The sequence below is a fragment of the Carettochelys insculpta genome, chromosome 1 (genome assembly GCF_033958435.1).
Source record: "Carettochelys insculpta isolate YL-2023 chromosome 1, ASM3395843v1, whole genome shotgun sequence".
In the NCBI taxonomy this organism is placed as follows: Eukaryota; Metazoa; Chordata; order Testudines; family Carettochelyidae; genus Carettochelys; species Carettochelys insculpta.
In genome coordinates, this window is record NC_134137.1 from 86278479 (window position 1) to 86291965 (window position 13487).

At 44.7% G+C, this 13487-nt stretch overlaps 1 protein-coding gene across 4 annotated transcripts in view; it reads right to left on the reverse strand.

The window, feature by feature from the left end:
• KLF12 (KLF transcription factor 12) overlaps positions 1 to 13487 on the reverse strand; it is a 419409-nt gene that overhangs the window by 160927 nt on the left and 244995 nt on the right. The gene's annotated exons all lie outside the window — the stretch shown is intronic.

Below are 13487 nucleotides of genomic sequence, written 5' to 3' on the forward strand. Positions count from 1 at the left end.
GTGCAACTCCTTGCCCGAAGAGGCTATGAAGGCCAGGACTCTATTAGGGTTTAAAAAAGAGCTTGATAAATTTTTGCAGGTTAGGTCCATAAATGGCTATTAGCCAGGGATAAAGTATGGTGCCTTAGCCTTCAGAACAAGGGCAGGAGATGGATGGCAGGAGATAAATCACTTGATCATTGTCTTCTGTTCTCCTTCTCTGGGGCACCTGGCATTGGCCACCGTCGGCAGATGGGATGCTGGGCTGGATGGACCTTTGGTCTGACCCAGTATGGCCATTCTTATGTTCTTATGTGACAAGTTTCAAAATTTCACTAGGAAGGGAAATACTGAAACACAGTACACTGAACCACTACGTATTTCCAACACTGGAAGCAGCACCTCCAGATACAGATGCACATGAAGCATTTCAAAGAAAATCCTTAGAGATGGGTATTGTGTGTTAGTCTACGCAATATACTGTAGGACACCTAGGTATTGGGAAACCAAATCCTTGCTTTACAAACCTAGTCATTGTGGGAAAGATGTTATTCACTATTCTCCCCAACAGATAACTACTATGGGAACACATAGAAGATAATTTTCCCTCCTATCAAATGTTAATTATGAACAGTTTGTGCTTTTAAAAAAACTCCAAGAACACTAATCAGATTTTAAATCAAAACAGCTTCCTATCTGGTAGAGCCAACAGAACTGGTCGATGTATTTAATAAAACTTTATGTACAAAGCAGAGGTATCCATGAACTTAATGGTTAGAATATAGAGTCTACAGGGGTAATTTTTATTACAACTTATAGCAAGATTACCCATACGCTACAGTTTTCAGATTTTATTGAGATTTTTATGTCTGTGTGGCTGCAGCACTTAAGTGCATTAGGCATAGCAATGGTTCACGGTAAATGGAAATTGGCATTCTCAGACATATTATGTAACTAATCTACCATAGGCTATTAATTGTCATTGTTCAATCAAAGGCATTATTTAAAACACCATTTCACAAGCAAAATGATATTTTGCTGTAACTTTATAGCTACATGTGTATGTCTACAGATGTATATAATGTATGCACATATTTATGTATCTCCATCTGGCAGTATATATATAAATAAACGTGCTGATTTTTCTTTTTACTCTTTAAACTGTTTGAATGTCACAAAACTCTCATCTACACAAAATCAAACTACTGAAGTTATTAAGATCTAAATCACACCACTCATCTAATACACAAATAATTCCATTGCCAACATATAACAAGCCAGGAAAAACAAGAAGAAAAAATATATTCAGGGAATAATTTGAACAACATATGTAATAGGGACTATAAGACAATAAGGCTACGTCTACACTAGCCAAAAACTTCGAAATGGCCATGCAAATGGCCATTTCGAAGTTTACTAATGAAGCGCTGAAATACATATTCAGCGCCTCATTAGCATGCGGGCGGCCGCAGCACTTCAAAATTGACGTGGCTCGTCCAGACGGGGCTCCTTTTCAAAAGGAACCTGGCTACTTCGAAGTCCACTTATTCCTATCTGCTCATAGAAACTAGGGGACTTCAAAGTAGCCGGGGTCCTTTTGAAAAGGAGCCCCATCCGGACGAGCCACGCGGCGGCGAGCCGCGTCAATTTCGAAGTGCCACGGCTGCCCGCATGCTAAAGAGGTGCTGAATATGTATTTCAGCGCTTCATTAGTAAACTTCGAAATGGCCACCCACTTCACTTCTTCTTCTTTGAAAGCTCACCTAATAAACTACTTTGCTAGTCTTTAAAGTGCTACTTGACTGCTTTTTGTTTTGATAGTATATAGACTAGCACGGCTTACTCTCTGTTATTATACATAAAAACAGTAACATATTTCTAATAATGGATGAGCCAGAGACCATGCAGCCAATTGTGCTGCACCACCCTCACAAAATTTCATACCCTCCTAAGGGGGATCCCCCCACCTTGTTCACCCCTGCCGCTGGGCATAGTTGGCAGGTCTTCTTATCGTTGCTGCCTCCCCAAACCAACAGCAACAGTGAACTGTCCCCAGCTGCTAGCAAATAGGATATAGGAAGGAATGAAATGTAGACACATTTCCTCCCTTTCAAACACGGCAGTGGGAACCCAAAAGCCCAACAGATTCAAGCAGGGAGAAGCACCTAGCATCTTCACAATTCCTGCTGTCTGAGTGTGGAGTGAACATTTTGGTGATGGCCTCTCTGCAGGTCTGGTGCAGAACTAAATGCTTTATCAGTGCCAAACAATAAATGCATGAATGAAATATATACTTTTAGGTAAAAATGTTTTGAACAAATGATTCAGTAATTCCAGACAGGACAAAACTGAACTAGACATTGGCAAGTCTTTAGTATTTATTTTAAAATTAAAATAAAATATTTGCACTGTAGGAATCATCACATTTAACCACGATTATTTCATTCATCCTTCCTTAAAAGTAGCCTCTGTCTCAAATGCATAGAATCATAGAAGAGTAGGACTGGAAGGGACCTCGAGAGGCCATTGAGTCCAGCCCCCTGCCCTCATGGCAGGACCAAGCACTTTCTAGACCACCCCTGAAAGCCATCTATCTAACCTCTTCTTAAATATCTCCAGTGATGGAGATTTTACCACCTCCCTTGGCAATTCGTTCCAGTGTTTGATCACCCTGACAGTTAGGAACTTTTTCCTAATGTCCAACGTGAACCTCCCCTGCTGCAATTTAAGCCCATTGCCTCTTGTTCTATCCTCAGAGGCAAGGAAGAACAAGTACCCTCCCTCTGTCTTATGACACCCTTTTAGATAGCTGAAAACTGCTATCATATCCCCCCTCAATCTTCTCTTTTCCAAACTAAACAAGCCCAGTTCTTTCAGCCTTTCTTCTCCTCTGGACCCTCTCCAATTTCTCCACATCCTTCTTGAACTGCGGTGCCCAGAACTGGACACAATACTCCAGCTGAGGCCTAACCAGCACAGAGTAGAGCGGGAGAATGACTTCTCGTGTCTTGTTCACAACACACCTGTTAATGCATCCTAGAATCATGTTTGCTTTTTTTGCAACAGCACCACACTGTTGACTCATATTTAGCTTGTGGTCCACTATAACCCCCAGATCCCTTTCTGCTGTACTCATTCCTAGGCAGTCCTTTCCCATTCTGTATGTGTGACACTGATTGTTCCTTCCTAAGTGGAGCACTTTGCATTTGTCCTTATTAAACTTCATCCTGTTTACCTCAGCCCATTTCTCCAGTTTATCCAGATCCTTTTGAATTATGACCCTATCCTCCAAAGAAGTTGCAACCTCTCCCAGCTTGGTATCATCTGCAAACTTAATAAGTGTACTTTCTATGTTAATATCTAAATCGTTAATGAAGATATTGAACAGAACCGGTCCTAAAACAGACCCCTGTGGAACCCCACTAGTTATACTATTCCAGCAGGATTGAAAACCATTAATAATTACTCTCTGGGTACGGTTATCCAGCCAGTTGTTCACCCACCTTATAGTAGCCCCATCTAAGTTGTATTTGCGTAGTTTATTGATAAGTATATTATGTGAGACCGTGTCAAATACATTACTGAAGTCTAGGTATACCACATCCACCGCTTCTCTCTTATCCACAAGGCTCGTTATTCTATCAAAGAAAGCTATTAGATTGGTTTGACATGATCTGTTTTTAACAAAGCCATGCTGGCTGTTCCCTAGCACCTTATCACCTTCCAAATGCTTGCAGATGATTTCTTTAATTACCTGCTCCATTATCTTTCCTGGCACAGAAGTTAAGCTGACTGGCCTGTAGTTTCCCGGGTTATTCTTGTTCCCCTTTTTATAAATGGGTACTATATTTGCCCTTTTCCAGTCTTCTGGAATCTCTCCCGTCTCCCACGATTTACCGAAAATGATTGCTAAAGGCTCAGATACTTCTTCTGTCAGCTCCTTGAGGATTCTAGGATGCATTCCATCAGGCCCTGGTGATTTGCAGACATCTAATTTTTCTAAGTAAATTTTAATTTGTTCTTTTCTTATTTCAACTTCTAAACCTACCCCTTTTTCACTAGCATTCTCTATGTCAGGCATTCCTTCAGATTTCTCAGTGAAGACCGAAACAAAGAAATCATTAAACAAATTCCCTGTTACTGTTTCTCCCTCCTCACTGACCAATGGCCCTACCCTCTCCTTAGTCTTCTTCTTGTTACCAATGTATTTGTAAAAAGTCTTCGTTTCCTTTTGTGCTTGTAGCTAGTTCGAGCTCATTTTGTGCCTTAGCCTTTCTAATCTTGCTTCTGCATGATAAACCATATTTTGCACTACCAATTTTTTAGATTCTTCATTCCAGAAGAATTGCTATTTTCCTGGACTCTGAAATAAATGAAGCGTCTATGACAGTAATGTGAGCTCCACCCTATGACATAAGTTTCTTTTCTTTCTGTTTCACTCTGTGGTTAGTCACTGCCATTCATTTGCTTCTTTCCCAGAACCACTGCTGGCTGTGCCAAAGAAAGCAGGGGGTGTAATCAGCTTGCAAGTGTTTTAGATATCCAGTAAATGCGTAGGAGAAAGCTTGGAGTGTGCTCAGCCACTATGGATTTTTGTGCACACCCAAAAGAAAAAAAAATAGCAGAGAAACTCCACCCTGTTGGAAACCAGGTCAAAAATAACAGCGAATGAAGATGCAGAGACATTGAAAAATCAATCATTCCACATAAAATAACAGACTTTACACAGACCCATATTACCTGAACTTTGAGTCATGGTACAAATTGAATAGTGCGTATTATTGAATTTCTAAGTTTATAATATAAACCAGTACTTAAGACAAAGTCCCACATGGAGTGCATCCTTAATAGCTTAAAAGACTGTTTTACTATCTTACCAGTGGGTAAACAGTCTAGTAAAGGAGTATTTCCTTCTGTAACTACACAGAATGCCTACCCAAACTGGTAATGTTTTTCTTACTGAGTAATAGCTTAGTTACTGGAGGGCATGTAAAAGACAACTGTTTAAATATATGTGGAGCATATTCTTTACACGACATAACAGGATGCAACAAAGGTACTCTGCTGAGCTTGATCTAAAATGAACTACACACACACACACACACAAAATCCAATAAAAAGAGAGTTCACTCCTATTGCACAAATTTTTGCGTGCTTGCCGTTTTAACATAAAGTCCTCTAACCACTTTTGTATGAAATTTCCTCTTTTTTTTAAATTTAAACCCTGAAACAACAAATATGTTATCATGTAAAAACACCCCCTCCTTGCAACCACTTGAATAATATAGCTATAGCAGTAGAAGGCTGTTGTCTTCTGTGTGGACCTGCCACGAGAGGTGGATTGAGAGCCATAATTTGTCAGTGGGCTTACAGATATTTTCTGACAGCAAATAAAGGGTGAGCACATTCAGGTTCTGTGAGGAAACGGTGCTGTGCTGGTTATCAAACCATCTGCCCATCTCTTCTGAAGCCTCTCTCCAGCCTCCTTCTGTTGCTATCACCACCTCTTGTACAACTTCTCTTTTTACCCCTCCCACCTGATTCCTTCCTCCTTCCCATCCTTCAGCTCCTAGATTCTCGAGTTCTCTTCCTGACCCTTCTGCTCCTTTGCAAAGCTCTTGTTTTTATCCTTCTACTTACCTCATTCCTGCCCCTTTCCATTCCTGTTCTCCAACTTCCCACCTTGTTTCTCTCCCTTTTCTACCTCCTTCCATCCTCATCCATCTGGATGCTGCTTCCTCCTTTCCCTTCCATATTGCCTCACCCCAGCAGGAGGATCACTGAGAGCTGAAGAGACAGAAAGTTTCTCTGTCCTGAGTTCTTGTGCTAAGCACCACAGTTTTCCACGTTAGGCAGATGAAGTATTTTCAGAGAAAAGCCTCCTGGGTGTGTACAGTCCCCGACAGAGCATGCTCAGTTGCTCTGCAGGGATGATGTGCACACTCAGTTAATATGTAGGAGCTATGAGAAGTTGGAGCTCAGTGCAGATGGAATCATCTTTGAGTGCAACAAACTATAACACAACCATCTATCTATCTGACCATATGTGAACTGAGATTCTTTCAGAGGCTTATAAATTGAGTACATTGGTGGAAAAGGCACATATCCCAGATAAAAGCCTCAGTTATACTTCAAGATCCTGAGCCAAAGTGTGGAGTTGCTAGAGCTCAACAAAGCAGATGTATGTGGTTTCTCTACATGACAAATCAATGTATTTTCCCATAACCTTGTTCTCTTACACATATGAACTATTTTAGTTGAAATGTCCAACTCCCAAAATCGCCCTGAAACAAACTCCAGACATGGAAAATTTCAGGCCAAATGAGTAAAGTTTGGCTAAGTTACGAGCAACTGAACACAGGGGTTGAGTGTAAAATTGGCAAACTTAAATGTGGGTCAACTCCAGAAGCCACCAGCATATTTACTTATACCTTATAGCGGGGTGCCAAAGGCTTCCTTACCAGTAATGGGATGAGTCTGTGCCCTCCTCCTCCATTACTGCTCCAATGTTTAGCTAGACGCTTGGGCTGAAAGTGGAGCTGGGAAAAAGTGGTGGAAAAAGTACCAAAAAGTTACTTGAGTAAAAGTGCAGCTGCTTTTTTGGGGGCTTGGGAGGGGTGTACTTCAATATAAGTCACTGGTGCCCCTCTAGAAACTACCTGAGTAAAAGCAAACATGTCACAGCTTTATCATACTCAAGTATCCAGAAATGAAAGCAGCTGCACTTCTACTCAAGTAACTTTTTGGCTACTTTTTCCACCTCTGGAGGTGGGTGCTAAACTCAGGATGGGGGAGGATCTGAGCCAGGCCTGACACAGAAACACCCTGGGGCCTTGCACCTTCATGCTAGGTGTACCAGACATGGGCAGGCTGGCTCAGCCTGGTAGGATCCAAGTGTGGGAGAACTTGGTGTGGGAGGATCCAGATGTGAGGTGAGAGAGTTCTATACAGGGCAATGTGGCCGTGTCTACACTAGCCCCAAACTTCGAAACGGCTATGCAAATGGCCATTTCGAAGTTTACTAACGAAGCGCTGAAATACACATTCAGCACCTCATTAGCATGCGGGCGGCTGTAGCACTTCGAAATTGACGCGGCTTGCCGCCGTGCGGCTTGTCCCAACGGGGCTCCTTTTCAAAAGGACCCCGCTTACTTCAAAGTCCCCTTATTCCCATCTGCTCATAGGAATAAGGGGACTTCGAAGTAGGTGGGGTCCCTTCGAAAAGCAGCCCCATCTGGACGAGCCGCATGGCGGCGAGCTGCGTCAATTTCGAAGTGCCGCGGCCGCCCACATGCTAATGAGGCGCTGAATATGTATTTGAGCGCTTCATTAGTAAACTTCAAAATGGCCATTTACATGGCCATTTCGAAGTTTGGGGCTAGCGTAGATGTAGCCTGCAAGTTCAGAAGGCTCAGTGAGTGGTCTAGGTGCCAGGGGCATCTGGATGCACAGGGGCTTGTTTGGAGGGGGATGCTGAGTGCAGAGGCAATGGGACTCTGCAGCTGGGTCCAGGTGAAGGTGGTTAGGGCACAGCAGAGAGGAGGCGTGGGTGCGAGGCGGGGTGGGTCCAGATGCAAGGGGGTGGAACTTGGTAGGGGGATCTGTATGCAGGTGGATGTTGTTTGGTGGGAGGGGAGGTCCAGGCGTAAGGAGTCCAGGAGTACATGGTGGGGTAACTGCACTCTTCCCTCACCCAAGCTGGGGCTAGCAGTTGAGCCTGACACTGGGCAAGAGCCCATGTCCAGGGAGTCCCCAACTCTGGAAGGTGAGGCTCAGTAGGGTGGAAGCTTGTGTGTGTGTGGGATGAGTCTAGCTACACTGGATTTAAGTGGATGAGCAGGTTGGGGTGATCCTGCACCAGCTGGGTATCTCCATTCTCTCCCCCCCAGCTTCTCTGTTAGCTTCTTCAAGTGCCCAAAGGTACACAGCCACAGGAAGGGGAATGTGACTCCTCTTGTGGCTTCTCTGTGCTCCCTGATCATTTTCTGTGAGGAAACAAAGCAATATGTGGGGGAACATGAATTCTGTGAGCACACTGGTGGGACGGGCAAGGAAAGATATCCCATCCTCCATTCGGTGGAATGCCACTAATGACGCAGCATGTGCCCAGACAGTACTGAAGGCTAGGCCTGACTCAGACACATGCAGCAGATAGTCAAGGATGATGGGAAGGGGCATGGTGTAAGGGGGCATTGGATGATTAGCACCTAACCACTTGTAGAGGTAGGACTTGCGGGTGGACTCCTGTCTGCTGTTAATGAGAATCAGTTTCTCCCACTCAGAGCATGTGATTGTGGCATTCTAGAACCATGAAGGAGCCACGCATGGAGGTGCAGCCTAAATGGATCAGAGTGAAGGGTGCATCTGAAGTCCTGATACAGAAGGCTGCAGCAAGGAGGAAAGAGATATGGGCCATGTCTACACTAGCCCCAAACTTCGAAATGGCCATGTAACTAGCCATTTCGAAGTTTACTAATGAAGCGCTGAAATACATATTCAGCACTTCATTAGCATGCAGGCGGCCGTGGCACTTCGAAATTGACACGGCTCGCCACCGCGCGGCTCGTCCCGACGAGGCTCCTTTTCAAAAGGACCCCGCCTACTTCGAAGTCCCCTTGTTCCCATCTGCTCATGGGAGCAGGAGGACCCAGTATTGGTAGTGGCAGGACCCCACTGTAAAATGAAGGACGCGCCTGTGCGCTGGGTGGATTGTGATGTGGAGGTAGGCACATTGTAGGTTGGGAGCAGAGAGCAGTCATCTCTGTCCAGTCACAGGATAATGGTCATGAGAGTCACCATCTTGAATCATCAAAAGAGAATTTATTTGTCTGGAGGTGGAGCATGGGGCTCCATCCCCCATTCTTTTTCTTGGTTAGGAAGTACATGGAAAGAGCCTCCTGCCCTGGAACTACACTGGGACCAGCTCAATGGCACCCAGATGGAGGAGGTGCTGTACCTCTTGCTTGAGCAAATGCTCATGAGAAGGATCCCTGAAGAGGGACAGGATTGGATGGTGTGTGGGGCAGTAGAGGTAAACAGGATGGAATACCCCTGGGCCACTAGCTCCAGGACCCACTTGTCCAAGGTAACGGTGGCCAAGAGGTGGAAAAAAGGTCGGAGGTGGTGGTGGAATGGATGGCAACCAGGCTGTGTGGTGGCTGAAACAGGAAGATTTCTCAGGCTCCCAACGAAACCCTCAAAACTGCTGTTTGGGCTGTTGAGGGGGAGATGCCACGGACGGTTGGTGAGACTGTCAGTGAAGTTTTCACTACTGAGATCTGTGCCATTGGCGACGTTCAAAATGTTGTGTTTGCCATTGGAACTGCTCCTGTGATCATTGATAAGGAGTGTACCAAGCCCACTTAACTGGGGAGGGAGGATGTAAATCCCCAGCATGCTCAGCATGGTACAAGAATTCTTCACCGAGTGTAGGACCTCATCTGTTTCCTCCGCAAATCGGTGTTGTTTGTCAAAAGAAAGATTCTCCACCTTCTGAGGCAGGTCTTTCGCGACCCCTGAGGGTTGGCGCCACGATGTGCACCTCATAACCACAGCAGAGGTCATGACTCTAGACACCATGCCCACCATGTCAATGGCAGACTGGAGTGCCATATAGGCAATGGTATACCCTTCGTGTATGACATTCATGAGGGCCAGGTGTTGCTGCTCTGTTAAGGAGGGAACCAATTCCTACAGCTTGGAAAAGTTAAGATGGTCATAGCAGGCCAACATAGTCTGCCATCCAGAGGAGCAGCATGCCTGAAGAGTAAACTTTGCACCCCATGATGTCCCACTTCTTGCTTGCATTGTCATTAGGAATGGAATGAAAGGATTTGTTTTTGTTATGGATGGTGTCAACCACTAATGCGTTGGGTTGTAGATGGATGAACAGGAACTACGCATCCTTAGAAGCCATGAAATAGCATTTGCTAGCCCTTTTGTTGGTTGCAGGAATGGAAGTTGGCATCTGCCAGATGATGTTTGTGGGGTCCATTATGGCTTTGTTCATAGGCATCACAATTCTGGGGGAGGAGGGAGGCTGCAGAGTGTGGAGAAGTCTATACTGTTTGACCTGTACCTCCTGCAGGTCCTGCTCCTGAGCCTGGGCCACCCACTAAAGTAGCTCCTGAAAAGCCCATGAGTCGTCTTTAGGGGGAGGTGAGACTGAGAGTACTGCATTGTTTGGTGAAGATGAGGAGTGATGCAGCAGAGATCTGGCTTTATCCTCCAACAGGGAAACCTCGGGCTCAGAGTGTTGTGACAGTGGATATGTTGACAATGTGGTGGGCTGCAGTGACACGGGGCAGTCCCTGAACACAGTGGACGATGCCAAGAGAGCATGAGAGCAGGGCGACCGTGTCTGCCAAGGTGACCATTGAGGAGCTAGTTCTTGCAGATATGGGTAGATGGGTAGCGGTGTGTAAATCATGGAGAAGGTAGCTGTGGGTAAGCCATGGCAGGCAGTACACCTTTCCAGTTGGAATTCATGGGTCTGGAGTGCAGTGATGAAAAGATACTCCTTTGGTTGGAACCACCCCATCTTGGGCTGGGTGGTTTGGCCCATAAGTCATGCAAGAACACCAAGCACCTAGCTGGAAAACGGGATGGGGGACACATAGTGTGAAGAGCTGGGAGATGCTGGGGCTGGTATTGTGTGTGCGCCCTTGTTGGCGAATCTTTATGATGCCACTTGGATACCGTGCCATACTCTGATGCCAGGGGCTTCAGCAAAGGGGTGTCTCAGTGCTGCTTCAATGCCTTGTCTGGTGCTGTGAGAGAATTGGGTGGTGCTGGGTGCCAAATCCAGTGCCTCATGCGAGTGACACAGAGACTTGTAGTGGTGCCGCTTGTGCTCTGGTTCTGGCACTGAGGGCAGGATCTTAGTTTCTGAGGACATCTTATGCCTTAGAATAGAGGCTGCTGAAGTCAGCAGTGCCAACGGCATTGGAGGCGCTGAATGCTGGCAGCTTGGCTCTGAGAGCATCCACTTAAGAAGTGCCAGATTAGATAGTGCTGGGGGCATCGGTGCAGCCTTTTCAACTGGTGCAGCCCATGAGGACAGTGCCGGAGGCCAGGAACGCACCAGAGAAGAGTCCTCCTTTGCTGTTGGGTGCCAACCAAGGTAGAGGGACACACCATACCCTTGGTCTCCTGTGCCAGTTTCTCAGTGGAGGGCTGCTCCGGAGCTGGTGGTTAGAGGGACTTTTTGTACAGATAAGTCTATAGCCTGGTCCTTGCTATGAGGCTGGAGCAGTGGGTGAAGGAGTCCATATGGTGACCCTCATCCAGACAGTTAATGAAGGATGCATGGCAGTCAGAGGCTGGCATGGCTTCCCCGCACATTGCACATCACTTGAAGCCCAGCAAGCCTGGCATAGAGATGACACAGCAACTAATTCTAACACTAAGCTTAACTTTTTTTTCTATTGCTTTTGTGATCTTTAACAAGAGAAGTAACTTGGACAGAGACAACAAACACTAACTAACTAACAAATTCTTTGTCTTTCAGTGAGAGAGAGAGAGGCCGTGTCTACACTAGCCAAAAACTTCAAAATGGCCATGCAAACGGCCATTTTGAAGTTTACTCATGAAGCGCTGAAATACCTATTCAGCGCCTCATTAGCATGCGGGCGGCTGTGGCATTTTGAAATTGACGCGGCTCGCTGCCACGCGGATTGTCCAGACAGGGCTCCTTTTCGAAAGGACCCCAGCTACTTCGAAGTCCCCTATGAGATATCTGCTCATAGGAATAAGGGGACTTCAAAGTAGCTGGGGTCCTTTCGAAAAGGAGCACTGTCTGGACGAGCCGCGCGATGGCGAGCCGCGTCAATTTTGAAGTGCTGCGGCCGCCCGCATGCTAATGAGGTGCTGAATATGTATTTCAGCACTTCATTAGTAAACTTCGAAATGGCCATTTGCGTGGCCATTTCGAAGTTTTTGGCTAGTGTAGACGTAGCCTGAGAGAGAGAGAGGCTCCAACTGCAGCCAAGGACAATAGAGAAGGAACTGAGGGGTCCGCACTCTGTGCATGCCACATCACATGAGGAGGCTCTACTGTGTACGCATGGTGTGGGAAACCATGGCTATAGAAGAATTTCGGAGTGCCAGCATGAGGACACACTGACACCCAGAGTGGAGCATCCATGGGGACACTACTCAAAGAAGTATCTGTTTTTTAAAGCAATTAAATAAGTGCTTAACTTTTAAGAATACATTTAATTCCCATTGAAGTCAACATGCACTTAAGCACTTTCCTAATTGGGCCTAGTATCACCAGTATTATTTTTGACTTAGATAATTGCAAGCTACAAAGAATGTTCAGATTAAGAGCCAAACTCTACCACTAACAATTGCTCATGTTGATTGAGAGCTGAATTGGTTTCTAAAGATTTCTTTTTTTGCATTTCCATAAATGACCAACCATCAGGTGAAAGTTTAAGGCACAGACAGGTTTCAGATAATTCTGAATGTGCATGTCTCATTCATTTGACTATAGAACATTGGCACCAGTTTAATTTGCAGATAATGCTCTTTTGTTATCAGCATATTTATTACTTAGGTTAATCTTAAAAAAAGCTAACCACTGCATTTAAAATATGGTATGTATATGTGAAATTAAGTTTTAGTTGTTAATTTGTGCAAAATATATATTGCTTATTGCCTTCATCTTATTTATATTGTAACAAATGAAGAAAGAAAACACGCACCAGAGAGAGCTAAGAAAGGATGACTACCGATTGTGGATTGTTACTGTTATCCTTTTATTACAATTATTCAAATTAACTTGTATATTGTTGTCAGAAGTGCCAATGACAGTAGAAAGGGTGCAGCTGAAGAGAAAAAAATTAAAGGACAGCTTAATCCCTTCTTCTTCTATAGCTGTACATTAAGAGGTGCTATAGAGCTGAGCAATGATCTCTGACAACAATAGCACAAAGAAGAGACTGTCGGGGTACTCAGAATGTCTGCATCTGAAGCTTGTTGGCTGAAATCCCGGCCTAGAGTATACAGAATTCTGGAAGTCTGAGGAACTGGAGCAGTGAGTTTATATTCTCAAAGTGGGAAGGTATTGACTACAGACGAAGTTGGAAGCACTGGCAGTTATCACTTTTGAAAAGTAAGCCAACAGTTTCTCTGCCATAGGACAATTCTAGTTAAGATCAAGATCAGATTTCAGCTATATCCTGATGCATAACTCCAAAATGGAACAGTAAACTAAGATTATATATTTTTAGAATTCCTTCACATGCTGCTTTCATTCATCATTTTTTACATCATGGCATAGGGCCCTACATGATGTCATCGTATAAAACGTAATAAAATATCTCCAGTCATCATCAGAAAAGAAAACCAGATACATTCTGTGTTAGTTTTGCACGTTCTGTGTCTATAAAGAGGATAACCTTAACTTTTGGAAGAAGACTGACTAGCTGACTTCCTCACTAAAGCTAGGAGACTGAGGCAACTGAAGGGGAAAAGCAGATTTATGAACAACATGATATTACTAA